This window comes from Gorilla gorilla, chromosome 20, assembly GCF_029281585.2.
Source record: "Gorilla gorilla gorilla isolate KB3781 chromosome 20, NHGRI_mGorGor1-v2.1_pri, whole genome shotgun sequence".
Lineage (NCBI taxonomy): Eukaryota > Metazoa > Chordata > Mammalia > Primates > Hominidae > Gorilla > Gorilla gorilla.
Genome location: NC_073244.2, coordinates 19,518,735 through 19,534,117, shown reverse-complemented (window position 1 = coordinate 19,534,117; position 15,383 = coordinate 19,518,735). Strand labels below are relative to the sequence as shown.

Genomic DNA, 15,383 nt, shown 5'->3' with positions numbered 1-15,383 from the left:
CATGGTGAAACTCCATCTCTACTAAAAATTACAAAAATTACCCAGGTGTGGTGGCACACGCCTGTAGTCCCAGCTACTTGGGAGGCTGAGGCAGGAGAACTGCCTGAACCTGGGAGGTGGAGGTTGCAGTAAGCTGAGATGGCACTGCTGCACTCCAGCCTGAGTGACAGAGTGGGACTCTGTCTCAAAAAAAAAAAAAAGAAAAGAAAAAAGAAAATGCTGATGCCCCAAGCTCCACCCCCACAGATGCTGGAGAGATTTGTCCAGGGCTTCCGCTGGAGTGGGGAATGTTTGAAAACTCCCCAAGGGTTTCTAAAGTTCAGCCAGAGTTAGCAGAGAGCCTATCGGGTGGCTAAGCAGGTAGACTGAAGTTGGAGCTGTGTGACCTTGGGCAAGCCACTTGCCCTCTCTGAACCACAAGCTCCCTTCTCTCTAAAACTAGAGACCTGCTGGCACCTGCCTCCCAGGGCTGTGAGAAGTAAATGATGGGATGATTCAAAGTGCTGAGTAGGGTCAGATGCAGTGGCTCACACCTATAATCCTAGCACTTTGGGACGCTGAAATGGGAGGATTTCTTGAAGCCAGGAGTTTGAGACCAGCCTGGGCAATATTTAAACATTACCCAGGTGTAGTGGTGCATGCCTGTAGTCCCAGCTGCTTGGGAGGCCGAGGTGGGGGGATCCCTTGAGCCCAGGAGTCCAAGGCTGCAGTGAACAATGTTGGTGCCACTGCACTCCAGCCTGGGGGACAAGAGTGAGACCCTATTTCTAAAAAAGAAAGAAACCCAAAATGCTGAGCAGGTGCCTTGGATTGATAGTAAGCAATGCCTGTGTAATAAGCATGAATTTTAAAAAAATGAGATCAGCAGCCTTAGAGCTAATGGTTAATGGGTTTGGGTGTGGGATTTTTTTTTTTAATTTTTAAAACATTGAGATAAAATTCCCATAACATAAAATTGACCATTAAACATTTTAAAGTGTACAGTTTGGTGGCATTTAATACACTCAGTGTTGTGCAACCATCACCTCTGTCTAGTTCCAAGACCCCAAAAAGGAGACCCTGTACTCACTGAGCGCTCACTCCCTGTCTCTCCCCGCTCCCCCAGCCCCTGGCAACTACTAATCTTCTGTCTGTATAGATTGACCTATTCTGATTTTGGGGGTTTTTGAACTCGCCTTCCCTGGCTGACAACCTGTCGCCATCCAGGTGAGACTGTGTGAAAGCCCAGCTCCCTGCATTTCTGGGTCTTCCTCTCCCCACTGGGAGCTGCCCCCACCTGTTTCCCCCTCTGGGCACCCTGGTTCTACTCATCAGCCTGGCTTAATCCCAGCAGCAGGTCCATGTTCTGCTCTCCTGTGGCTGCCACAAATGAGAGGTTTCATCTCAGCTGGGTTTCTCCTAGTTAAATATTTAATAAATAAGACCTACAACTTGTGATGCTGGGAGTGTTTGATAGTGAAATTAATGATGGGGAGAGAGTGGCAGGCGGCCCACAGGTCCATGCTGGAGCTGGGATGAGGCGCCCTGGGCAGGCGTCCATGCCACTGATGCTTGGGAACCACGGTGGGCCATGCCATCCCATTTCCCCCAGCCAGGGCCTCTTTTTTAGCACTGTGTCCAGCACAGGGTAGCCACTTGATAAATATGTGTTAAAAGAAAGAGAGGCTGCGTGTGTAGGGAAGAAGGAAGAGACAGAGGAGACAAAGAGGAGACACACAGAGAGAAAGAGAGATGAGAGAGAAAGAAAAGTGGAAGGTGAGAAAGAGACAGAGATGGAAGGGGAGAGAAGGACCTGGATGGAGGAAGTGCAAGGAAGGCAATGGTGAGGGAAAACAGAGAGAGACAAAGATGGAAGGGATGAAGGAGAGGGAGAGATATGGAGGAAGAGAGGAGATACAGAGAAAGAGAAAGAGACAGAAAGAAGAGAGAGAATATTGCTTCTTGTATCTTCCCCTTCTCCTGTTATCCTTGACCATCTTATTATTTTTTTCTTTTTTCTGTCTCTCCAGTTCTCATTTCCTTACCCTCGCCGTCTTGCCACCTCGTCGTCTCTTTTCATTTCCTGTGTCTATGTTATCTTTTAATTTTCTGTCTGGGTGTTTTCCCCTTTTCTCTCTCTCAGCATAAACTGTTGCTTGGTGTATGTGTCTTCTTTTTTTTTAGTCTTTAGCTGACGTGTGTGTATACGTGTGTGTGTGAGAGAGAGAGAGACAGACAGACAGACAGAGAGAGAGAGAGAGAGACAGAGAGAACAAACCTAGAGAACAGTGTAGGAACATAGATGAACATTTTAAAGACCAAACCATGAAGCGTACACCCATTTTACCCAGGTCAAGAGCCACAGGGCCACCATCAGATTCTCCCTCATGCTCATCCTCAATCACAGCCACTCCTTCCCTCCTGGAGGAACCACTATTGGAGATTGTATGGGAACCATTCGCTTGCTTTCTTGTGTGGTTGTACCACCTAAGTACGCATCCTGAAGCAATATAGTCAGAAATTATGTGGTTTTGAGTTTTATATGAATAAAATCATGTGAGAGGAGTTGTTTTGTATTTTGCTTCATTGGTTTGCAGTTACCTTTGTGAGATTTCATCATTGTGGTCACTGCAGCTCCTTCATGATCTTGTTTATTCATTGATGATGAGCATGTGACTTTGTTCTCTTTTGGGCACTGGCATAAGCAGCTTTGTTGGTTGTTTATGGATTCTGCTGCTCGCTTGCAGGGGTCTCTCTGGAGCACATCGCTCTGTGTGAAATTGTTGGATACTAAGATTTGTACATTTTCACCTTGACTAAACACTGCCAAACAATTTTCCAAAGTGCTTGTGCTAATTTACACTCCTGCCGGTGGTGGGTGAGCATTCAAAATGCTTCACAACCTTGCCAACACTTGGTATTGTCCGATTTTTAAGTTATAGCCTTTCTCATGGTGATTTCTCATTGTGATTTTAGTTTGCATCCCCCGATTGCAAATTAGAGTGAACATAGTTTAAAATATTTATTGACTATTCAAGCTTGCTTTTTTGTGAAGTGCCTCTACATGCTCTGTCCATTTTTGATTAGGTCACATTTTTTAGAAAAAATTGATTTGTAGGTGATCCTTACATAGCCTGGAAACTGATTCTTCATCATTATATGTTGTACAATATTTTCTCTTGGCTTGGCTTTTGATCTTTTTTATAATGTCTTTTGATCACCAACAGTTCTTAATTTTGATGTGGTTGATTTTAGAAATCTTTTCCTTTATAGTTTGTGGGCTTTGTATCTTATTTAAGAAAATCATTTCTACCCTGAGGCCATGGATATATTTTATGTTATTTCTGAAAGTTTTACAGTTGTGTTCGCTGTATGTCTTTAATCAGCTTGGGATTGATTTTTATGTGTGGTGGTAGGTAGGGGTCCAATTTCCTTTTTATTCCATAAGAATTGTCCCAGCATCATTTATTAAAAAGCCCATTCTTGCCCCAGTGATCTGCAAGACAACCTCTTGACTGTTTAACTTTTACCTTCTTTCATCTGGTCTGTTTTTATACTCAACCTTTGAAGCCACAAATATTTATTGAGTGCCAACTATGTGCCAGGCACTGAGTTACAGTGACGGATATGACAGATGCAATCATGGCTTTCATGGAGTTTACAGTCTGGCAAGGATGACATGTAAATAGTTATTACTACTTATAATTTAAAATGTTATAGGCCTTGCAAAAAGGGACAAGTCTGGCTTGCTCTAAAAGAAACATGTGAAACAACATCTTCCAGGGAAGTGCTGATAAACTGAGTCTTTAGTGGGCCTCTGCTATTGTAGGGATGGGAATGGTGGAAAAGATGTTTTGGCCACAGGGAACAGCATGTGCAAAGGTCCTGTGGAAGGTGCTTAGGAGTTTGATATTTATCCTAAAGGCACTGTCAGGCTACTGAAGCAGTAATACAATGATTTTATGTCTGTGAATAGTTCCACTGGTTGCTGCATGGAGAACGTATTGGAACAGAGCAAGAATAAAAAGCCATGAGACCAATTAGGAAATGATTTCACTCATTCAGGGAAGTGTGCCTTGGGCTGGCATGGTGGCTGTGGAGATGGAAATCATTGATCAGATTAAAAGAAATTTTGAGCTGGCATGATTTTTCCCCTCTCTCCCCTCTCTCTATCTCTGTTTCTTTTCTGGTTATGTTTTCTGGGTGAGAAAAGCAGTTTGTGATCCTGCCAAGGGTATGTGCTCTGGAGGATGTATTTGCCACAGATGGTCTTTGGAATTCTGGCCAAGAGAGTCACTGGACAGCCCCTGGCCCCCAGGGTTTCTGGAACCAATTCAACAATGACTGTTTATTAACAACAGCAAGGATGAGTTGCTGGCCTTTCCTTCAGAGCACCTTTTAACTGTTACCTTACTTTGTTACCCAAACTGACACTATGAAATTGGTGGGGGAGAAGTGGAAGGGTTTTTATCTCCATTTTTTATAGAATGGGGGAAGTTAATTGGCACCCTTGAAATCATACAAAAGATGTTGGTTTCAGGATTGGTTTCTGGACTTTCAGCCCAATCCCAGTTACTCAAGCTCACACACCCAATCCCCAAACATACTCTTTTGCAAATAATTTCCCTACTGAGGTGCTCCTGGCCAATTTAAAAGGTCCCCATTTCCTTGCCTATAAAATGGGAATTAAAGTAAAAATATCTACCTGTTGACTTGCTGTGAGGTCAGTGGGCCTGACACATGGTGTGGACTCATTATATTTACATATGTGAATCCCTTAGTTCCCTTTACTTGCAAGAGGTGGAAACTCAAAGGGGCTTAAACAAGAAGTGGGGATTGTATTGGCTCATGAGACTGAAGAGTCTCAGGAGTGTCCAGCTTCAGGCTTGTTTGGATCTAGGGATCAGATAACACCATTAGGCCTCTGTTTCTGTTTCTTGGCTCTACTTTTTGCAGCTGGCTCCATTATCCATGACTTAGCTGCACTTCCAGCCCTCCAGTCTGCCCAAGACCATATTCAGAGAGAGATTCTTCTCTCTTTTTCAGCCATCTTCCCAGAATTTTCAGCAAATGCTTTCTTGCTTTTGATTGGCTGTTGCTGAGGTCATGTGCTCATGCTAGAACCAATCACTGTGGGGAAGTGGGAGGTGGAGAAAGGGGTGTTCTGATTGGCTTAGGCTTGGGTCACATGACTTTATGGAGTTGGGGTGGAGCCAACTTCTCCAAGTGGGGAAGAGCAGTCTTCTTAAAGGTGTATTAGGATATGCTTGCTGCTGTAACAAGCAACCCCCAAGTCTGCAGTAGCTTAAGGCAATACGAATGTACTTCTCACTCACCCTAAATCCAATCAGATAATCAGCAAGTGGCATTCCATGTGGTGATTTCAGGACCCGGCTCTTTCCATCTGTGGCTCCACCATCCCCTAAGATCAGAAAGTCCTTCACTTCCGGCCTGTAGGAAAAGAGTATGAAGGCTCACACAGGAACTTTTAGGAGGCCACATATAGAAGTAGTGAACCTCACTTCTGCCTGCATTCTGTGGACTGGAATTTCATCCCATGGTGTATGAGAGAGGGTCCCAGTAGGAAACGGAAGACGCACACCAAGAATCAAATTAAGAGATAGCTTAAGAATCAAATTAAGAGATAGCTTACAAAGGTGTGGGCCCTTACTGAAATAGAGAAGGAGGAAGAGAGGAAGGAGGCAGAGACAGAGAGGGACTGAGACTCACAAAGACACACACAGCACACACACGCACACACACACACACAAGTTGAGAGAAAGAAGGGGGGAGAGAAAGAGAGAGAGGGAGCATTTCCTAACAGGAAGCTGGCAGAATAAGTGTTCCCTATTGTCCAAAGCCAGAGGGCTGGGAGCCCAATGAGCCCATCCACACAGGTCAGCCCCCCCCCATGTGACAGTCCTAGAAGGGTAAAGAAGGAAGGAGAGTGGATTTGGGGTAACGGAAGACAGCCAATACCCGTGGTCCATCTGACTGCAGGGGGAACTGAGAAATTCAGTCCACGGAGAAGAAGGTTTAGTGGACACGTCACTTTGTCTTTTTCACAAAGTGAAACTAGGTTCTCAGGTGGAAAAAAGAAAAAGAAGTTTGCCTTGCTGCTATTCTTTTTTCTTTTTTTTTTTTTTTTTTTTTTTTTTGAGACGGAGTCTCACTCTGTCACCCAAGCTGGAGTGCAGTGGCATGATCTCGGCTCACTGGAAGCTCTGCCTCCTGGGTTCACGCCATTCTCCTGCCTCAGCCTCCTGAGTAGCTGGGACTACAGGCACCCGCCACCACGCCCGGCTAATTTTTTTGTATTTTAGTAGAGACGGGGTTTCACTGTTAGCCAGGATGGTCTCGATCTCCTGACCTCGTGATCCGCCCGCCTCAGCCTCCCAAAATGCTGGGATTACAGACGTGAGCCACCGCACCCGGCCTCCTTACTGCTATTCTTATTATTGGTGGTAGCAGTGGTGGTGACAGTTATTGGTTCTTAGTTCCCTCTACATGCCAGTATCTGCTCTCTTCTTTTTTTCTCCCTTACTTCTTTCCTTGTTCTGCAAATTCTTTCCCTTTAAGTGAAAATCTTTCCGTGTTCTCCAAGGGAGGTAAATTCTATGCCAAGCTTGAGTATGGGGTCCTCTGCTTGGATAGCTATCTTCTCCAGGAGATAAGGTAGAACTGAGATAGTGGGGGTCTCTGCAGGCAGTCTGTGCCTCTGGCAAGCCCCTCACCTTAACCTGAGGCTGGGTGGGGAAAGGTGCCTTGATGGAGTCAGAACAGAAAGCAAGTGATCGCTGCCTGAACCAAGCAGTCACTTTCCTGGAGGTGAAACCTAGAAACGGTCCCTCAGGCTGGGTCCAGGGAGGTGGACTTGGGTCCCAGGGGCAGGAAGCAACCTGCCCCTCACCTGCTCCTACCTCTTTGTAGCCTATCTTGGCAACCAGAAGTAGGTATACAAGTGACATTGAAGCTGGGCATGTTAACAATGGTATGAGCCCGCCTGACTCCAATCTGGTCCAGCTGTACTGGCCGTGCATCCTCATCTCCAGCCCCCAGGGTCAGCCCAGCGGCTGTAACAATGGTCTGTCCCCTCCCCACCCCACCCACTTCTTTGAACTCCTCCAAGGATCTGTGATGATAGGGCTGTCACTGTCTTAGCTTCCACCATTCAAGCTTAACCGGCCTTCTTCCCCTCCATGGAGAACGGAAGAGCAACCCCTCATTGCCTCTGGCAGCTGACCAGCAGGTCCCTGCCTTCTGCCCACTCCCAGGTCTAGGACAGTGAGGTGAGAGGTAGACAGGACCAAGTTCCCCAGTGCTGTCTTCTAGGTCCACCTATCATGAGAGCCGTGATTCCTAGTTTTTATCACCCTCTCCCCAACTTTGCCAGCTCTCCACTTCTGGCAGTGATGGCTGCCCATGACTTCACCTTCCCGTGCCTCAGTTTCCTCATCTGTAAAATAAGGACAACCGTGGTAATGAGAGTTCTGGTCAATATGCCAAGCACCTCGCTTGCATCAATTTAGCTCATCCTTTCAGTGCCCTGAGGGGTGGGTGCTGTTATCATCCCGTGTAACAAAAAGAGAAAACCGAAACAGAGAGAGGCTCACTATCTGAGGTCTTGCACCCCTCAAGCAACAAAAGTGGGATTTCAACCTAGGCTATCTAGATTCGGAGTCCGTGCTCTCAGTGAATAATAACAACAATAATAATATTGTCCTAATCCAATGAGTTTTTGCTCAGATTCAATACAAGAGCATAGGCAGAAAAGCTTAGCCCAGTGCTCAGCACATGGTAAGAACTCAGCATGTTATTTATAATAGTAATAAACCATTTTATGTTATGTAATTATATATTCATAGATAAATATAGTTGACTCTTGAACAACATAGAGGTTGGGGCAATGACCTCCTGTGCAGTCAAAAATGTGTGTGTAACTTTTTTTCTCTATTTTTTAGAAATTTTAAAATTAGAGACAAGGTCTCACTTTTGTTGCTCAGGTTGATCTCGAACTCCTGGGCTCAAGTGATCCTCCTGCCTCAGCCTCTCAAAGTGCTAGGATTACAGGTGTGAGCCCCCGTACCCAGCCTGTGTATAACTTCTGACTCCCCCAAAGCTTAACTACTAATAGTCTACTCTTGACCAGAAGACTTACCAATAACATAAACAGTCGATGAAGACAGATTTTATATGTTATATGCATTATATACTGTATTCTTACAATAAAATAAGCTAGGGAGGAGAAAGTATTATTTTAAGAAAATCATAAGGAAGAGAAAATATATTTACTATTCATTAATTGGAAAGGGATCATTATAAAGGTCTTCATCCTCATTGTCCTCACATTAAGTAGGCTGAAGAGGAGGAGTTGGTCTTGTTGTCTCAGGGGTGGCAGAGGTGGAGGTGGAAGGGGAGGCCAGAAAGACAAGCACGCTTGGTGTAACTGTTATTGAAAACAAATCTACATAAGTGGACCCATAAAATTCAAACCTGAGTTGTTCAGGGGTCAACTATATATGCTACAAATACGTAATATGCTAATATAGTTGTATGTTATTGTTATAGTACAGGGGTCAGAAAATGTTTTCTGCAAAGGATTAGCTAGAAAATGTCTAGTAAATACTGTCTCTTTGGGACCACTCTACTCTGCCATTATAGCAAAGGCAGCTACAGGCAATACGTAAATGAATGGGCATGGCCATTTGCCAATAAAACTTTGTTTACACAAACAAGCCATGGGCCAGAGTTTGTCAACGGCTGGTATAGTATATGTTATTATATATTAGCTTTACTTTTTCTGTTGCTTTGCTTATGTTCTTCTTTGCCCTTCCTTTCTTAAAGGCCAGCTTTTCTTTCTCTCTGTTGGTCTGTCTTTTAGGACAGCATGGCAGGCCACTGGGACATGGGCTCTCCTGACTCCAGGCTTGTTTGTCTGATAAGACATGAAGAGTGAAGGTGGCAGGACTCTGAGCTCAGGCCTGTCCTCCTCCTCTTCCCTCTCTTCGTTTTTCCTTTCCTCTTTCCTCTTTTCTTCCCAAGCTCCAGAAGTTGCCATTTTCCTTTCCCATTGCTGATTTTCTCTGCCTTGGGAGAAAGCCCGAGAAGATCACTTGGAGAAGCCCACGAGCATCTCTGGCCTCACTCACCCAGCTCCTGCCATTCTCTTTACTCTTCCTCAGACACACCCGGCACAGTCCTACCTCAGGGCCTTTGCACTGGCTGTTTCCTCTGTCTGCATTGTTCTTCTCTCAGGTGACCTCATGGCTTCTCCCTCTTCTCCTTCAGGACTTCACTCAAAGGCCACCTTCTCAGCATTTGCCTCCCACCCTTCTGCCTTATTTTCCCCTTTGGAACTTTTCACCTTCTTACTTATTCATCTGTCTGCTATCTGTCACCCTACATCACTATCATCTCCACAAGGGAAGGTGATTTTATTCGTTTTTTGTTCTGTTTTGTTGAAGATGAGGTTTTGCTCGTTACCCAGGCTGGAGTGTGGTGGCATGATCTGGGCTCGCTGCAACCTCCGCCTCCCGGATTCAAGTGAGTCTCCTGCCTCAGCCTCCTGAGTAGCTGGGATTACAGGCACCCACCACCATGCCTGGCTAATTTTTGTATTTTTAGTCCAGATGGGGTTTCACCATGTTGGCCAGGCTGATCTCAAACTCCTGACCTCAGGTGATCCACCCACCTCAGCCTTCCAAAGTGCTGGGATTACCGTGAGCCACTGCACCTGATCTTTTGGTTTTACCCACCAGTGTGGACTAGAACAGCCTAGATCAGCAGGTGGCATGCAGTAAGCAGCTGATAAATATGTGTTGGATGAGTGAGCACTGTGGCTTCTGTCATTCTGTTACTGAATAGCATTCATCTGGAAATAACCACAGTTTGTTTATCCATTTACCTGTTGATTGGCATTTCTGTTGATTCTCGTTTGGGCCATTATGAACAAAGCTGCTGTGAAATACTTGTACCTTTGCCCAATTCTTCACTTGGTGAATCCTTATAAATCCTTTAGGGCAGGTGTGATAGCTCACGCTTGTAACCCCAGCACTTTGGGAAGCCGAGGTAGGAGGATCGCTGGAGGCCAGGAGTTCAAAACCATCTGGGTAACATAGCAAGACCCATCTCTACAAAAAATAAAAAATTGGCTGGACGTGGCAATGCATGCCTGTAGTTCCAGCTACTTAGGAGGCTGAGGTGGGAAGAGTGCCTGAGCCCAGGAGTTCAAGACTGCAGTGAGTGATTGCGTCCTGCACTCCAGCCTGGGCGACAGAGTGAGACCCTGTCTCTAAAAATGACAGCAACAACAACAATAATAAAACCTTTAGGTTTCCTCTTAAAAGGAACATCCTTAGAGCTTTTCCTGACCCAGCAACTCACCCCAAGTCTGAATTAGACTTCACCCCATTTCTTTCGTAACACTTATCACAATGACATGTTTATTTTGTGGGGGCGGGTGGCATTCTGGCCAGAACTGTCGACTTCCAGAGTGAAAATACGGAAGAACCAAATAAAACACAACACACACATTTGCACAGCAGCTCGAGGGAGGTGCTTAGTTCTCTGAGTTTCCAAGAACAGAGAGATGAAGATTTGTCTGGGGAGGAAAAATCAGGGACTGCTTCTTGGAGGAGGTGGACTGTTGCTGCCCCATCCACCCACACATTTGCAGATGTGGTGATGAGAAGATGACTGTCACAAGGTCTCTGAGCCCAGGGGGCCCATGGTTGGGTGCGAAGATAGTGGGGTTGACAAATAATCGTCATATAACAAAAGAAAAGCCACCACAGTTGCATAATGGAAAGGCGGCTTGTATAGAACATTCAGATCATAGTTGAAGGCATGTCACACTGTGTTACTCAGTGGCCACTGTCAGAGCCAAAAGTGAGAGTGGATGAGAGTTTGGGCACTGAACCAGGTACAACATCACCTCCATGAGGGCTCAGCTTTATCTATTTTGTCTTCTGTTGCATCCCCAGCCCTTAGAACACTGCCTGGTCCATCTTTGCTGTGTGAATAATAATAAGGAACGATCGCTGTGCTGAGTTTGGGCTGTGAATTCAGACAGTTTGGTTGCTGCGCAGCCACTACTAGCTGCATACCTGATTATGAGTCTCAGTTTTCCTCCTCCATAAAATGGGCAAAAGAGTCCTTGCCTCATAGGGCTGTGCATTTGTTTAGCAAACACTGAAGGAGTATACATGGTGGCCAAGGCACTCTTCAAGACACAGGAAGCAGACAAAAGTCCCTGCCCTCTGGGAGCTTACATGCTCATGGGGAGAGATGTATGATAAGAAACAAAAATAATAGGTAAGTTGCATAGTACTTTAGAAGATTATAAGGGTAATGGGAAGAGAACAGCAGAGAAAGGGCTGAGGAGGCAGTTGCTGTATTAGATAGAGCTTTATCGAGGCGGTGGCATTGGAGCCAAGACTTGAGGAAGCTGTGAGGATGTCTAGAGAAAGAAGGAACAGCTGGTGCAAAGGCCGTGAGGTAGGGGTATGTGTGACATGTGTGACAGTGAGGAGGCAGATGTGGCTGAAGGCAGTGAGCAAGAGAGAGGGAAGGTGCAAGGATAAGGACAGAGAAGTGACGGGACAGGTTTTGGAGGGCCTTATGGGCTGCGGGGAGGACTTTGGCTTTTGCTCTGAGGGAGCTGGGAGCCACGGAGGGCTTTTGAGCAGAGGAGGGACGTGACCTGACTCAGATATTCATAGGCTCCTCTGGCCGCTGTGAAAAGAACAGACTTTGAAGGTTGGGGGCAGGCAGGGCAGAAGCTGGGGAATTAGGAAGGAGGTGACAGTGTTGGTCCAGGCAGGTAATAGTGGGGGTGGAACCAGGTTGTTGTCTGTGGAGATAATAATGAGTGGCTGGATTCTGGTTATAATTTTTTAAGTTTTTTTATTGTGATAAAATGAATTTTTTTATTGTGATAAAATGAAATTTACCACTTTGAGGTGTGCAATTCCACAGCACTTACTACAGTCACCCTGTTATGCAACAGTCATCTTTATTTAATCTCAGAACATTTCATCCCCCCTAAAGGAAACCCTGCACCCATTAGTAGTTACTTCCAGTTTCTCCCTTCCCCCAGCTTCTGGAAACTACTAATTCTGGATATAAGTTGAAAGTTGACCAGTAGGATTTCTAGGCAGGCAGGTGGTGAGGGCTCAATGCATTCATGCACGGAAAGTACTCAGGTGGCATATAATAGGTGCTCAAAACTGAAATGGTGATGATGAGTTGGCAATGATGGTGAGTCCTTCCAGAATCCCTGCTCTAGTGCTAAACTGACCTACCTGGCTGTGTAGAATTCTCACCTGCTGGCCGGGAGGGTGGCAGAACCAGGATCCGTTCTTACTTCCAGTCTGGCTTGGGTTAGGGATAGGGGAGGAATGATCAGAAGAACCAAGCCAGCACTATCCGTTCTGGAACATCATCCAACTCTTGTCCAGATTTCCCAGAACTGAGGAGGAAAATGTCCAGGGAGGAACAGTGCAGCTGATGGAAGTCCTGGCAAGCCCTGGCCCCAGCTTCCTGAGCTGCTGTTGCACCAACTAGCATTTGTTGGACCTTCAGTCTGAGCCAAGATGGCAGCTTCAGAGGAAGAACAAGAAGTGTACAAGTTTCTTTCATGGTTGTGTCCCCGCCTCCTTATATAGCCTCATATAAACCCCTGCACTATCCCGTTACTGTTTGCCTCTCCCTGAAAAGAGTGTAAAACTCCCCCACTTTTTCCCTACTTTTCACAATGTGTTTTGGTTTCTAAAGATGAAACTCCTTTAATTATGTTCTGGTTGTAATTTTCTGGCTCCTTTTATTTCTCCCTTACTTGATGTATTATTTTCCCTTGTTCCTTCTGCCCTCTGCCTCCATTGATGTTTCTCTTTACTGCTATCTAGATTTTATTCTCAACTCCTGCCAAGTTCAGGGTGTTAGTGCAAAAAGACATGGACCATTTAGTCTTGAATTCAGGTCCCACTTCTGACACCTTCAAAGCTGCTTTACTTTGGGCAAATCATATGATCTTCCTGAGGGGATATCCTTTACCTTGTTCAGCTAACATTTCTTGTTTTTCTCTGGGCACAGAGTAGAGTGTCATTTTCCCCACCTCCCTGAAGTTAGGTATGGCTGTGTGATTTGGTTTCATCAATGAAATGTGAGGGGAAGTGACATGGGTCCTTCTGGACAGAAGCCTTAAGGGTGAGCATGGGATTCACCATGTTTCCTTTTTCCTGCCTCCACTGTCATGGATGCACAAAGATGGACCCTCTCTCAAAGTAAGTGCTGGAGAGAGGATGACATAGATCAGTCCCCATCCCACTTCATAGCATGAGTAGAAAAATAGACCTGGGGTGTATTCAACCACTGAGATCTGGGGGATTGTTTGTTACTGCAGCAGGATGTAGACTAGGCTGACTGTATACCTCATTACCTGCATTTTGGGGCTGATACCTAATCACAGTGTCTCCAGGAAGATTATGTAGATGTATGTTTTAGGGATGGATATTCATATTTTCCTATAAGGGCTCAATAGGTTTGGAAATGTCACATGCATGTAAACTTCTGATTAACAAATATTTCTTGCCTTCCAGTTTCTTCCTATGGTGCTTCTAATTTTCCTGTTTTTCAATCTTGAATAAAATGTGAGAAGTGTTTGACTTTTCCTTCGAGGAGATTAATGGTTTCTAAAGCCTGGGGCATTGATTTAGTCATTCTCAACCTCCTTGTTTCTATGACCTTTTTTTCTCCTTCTCTGGTCACTTAGTGTCTGCTAAGGGGTGAAGGAATGTCTGTTTTAACTCATCGCATTTTTTTTTTTTTTTTTTGAGACGGAGTCTCCCTCTGTTGCCCGGGCTGGAGTGCAGTGGTGTGATGTTGGCTCACTGCAACCTCTGACTCCTCGACTTCAAGTGATTCTTCTGCCTCAGCATCCCAAGTAGCTGGGACTACAGGTGTCTGCCACCACTCCCGGCTAATTTTTGGATTTTTAGTAGAGACGGGGTTTCACCGTATTGGCCAGGCTGGTCTCGAACTCCTGACCTTGTGATCTGCCCGCCTTGGCCTCCCAAAGTGCTGGGATTACAGGCGTGAGCCACCACACCTGGCCAACTCTTTGCATTTTTAACTCTTGACATCTTCATCTTCTTTTTCCCACCTCCCCTTTGCCTGTTCCTCCCCTGCTCACCCCACCAGGGAGTTTATAATCAGGTTCTAGAACCTGCAATGTCTTTCTGTTGTTGTCTTCCATCTTCCTTGAGTCTTATGGGAATCGGCCATAGTCGCAAATTAACAAATAGCTCTGAAGCGCCTCAAGCTTGGAGGCATTTCCTTTTGCTCGCCTAAGCAAGATCCTGGAGCTGTTGCAAATATCCTGCCCCCTACTGTAAATCTGTCTTCATGGTTGTAAGAGATTCAGTCGGGGTCAGTGAAGACCCGAGCAGGAGATCTTGGCCGAGGCTCCTTGATGTTCTGTCTGCGCTGGGTGTTGTCATATTGATTAAGTTCCTGGGACTGCTGCCAGCAGCCTCTAGGATTAAATCAATAGAGTTTGCAAAAGTAAAAGCTTCTTTTGGAGACACAGAATATGTGGGTTTATTTTTTAATGATAAAGCTTCAAGGAGAATCTTCATGGATGGCAGAACCAGTGATGGAAAAGGTGAGGCAGACCCAAATATTTGGGGAAATGCAGTGGGGAGCAAGTGAGGGAGGTTTCATTGGGAGGCCGGGGCTTTCCAGAAAATCTGTTTAACTGGAGTTGCTAATGCAACAGCTCAGAGTTAGAAGTGAAGGTGGAAGATGCAAGAAGGACTGCTGCTGAGATGTAAAGAGAAATGAAGGAGAGGTGGATCCATTTGCTCATTCAATAAACATTTTGGGAGGCAGGGGAGTGGGGGGGAGCCTGCCATGTGCCTGGAACTGGGATGTACATGGTGGGGACATGACAGTGGGCAGGATAGATGTGGTTCCTCCTGGCCCTCCTGGAACTTGTAATAGGAAAAGAAGGCATAAAATAAGGAATAGGCAAATACAGAGATAATTACTAATTGTGGTAAGTGTTTGGGAGAAAACCAGCAGGGTCCTGTGTTTGTTTCCTAGGGCTGCCAGGACAAATTGCCATGAACTATATGGCTTAAAACAACATAAATGTATTGTCGCCCAGTTCTGAAGGCTGGAAGACCAAAATCAAGGCATCAGTAGTGCTGAGCTCCCTTGGACGGCTCTAGAGAAGAATGCTTCCTTGATTCTTCCAGTTTCTGGTAGTTGTTGGCATACATTGGCTTGATTGGCTTGTGGCTGCATCACTGCAATCTCTGCCTCTGTCTTCACATGGCCTTCTCCTCCATGTCAGTGTCTTCTCTCTTTTTTTTTTTGACAGGGCCTCACTCTGTCACCCAGGC

General features: G+C 45.6%; 1 protein-coding gene across 9 annotated transcripts in view; it reads left to right on the top strand.

Moving 5' to 3' along the window:
- The window catches only part of CACNA1A (calcium voltage-gated channel subunit alpha1 A), a 300,854-nt gene that overhangs the window by 19,001 nt on the left and 266,470 nt on the right, over nucleotides 1-15,383 (top strand). The gene's annotated exons all lie outside the window — the stretch shown is intronic.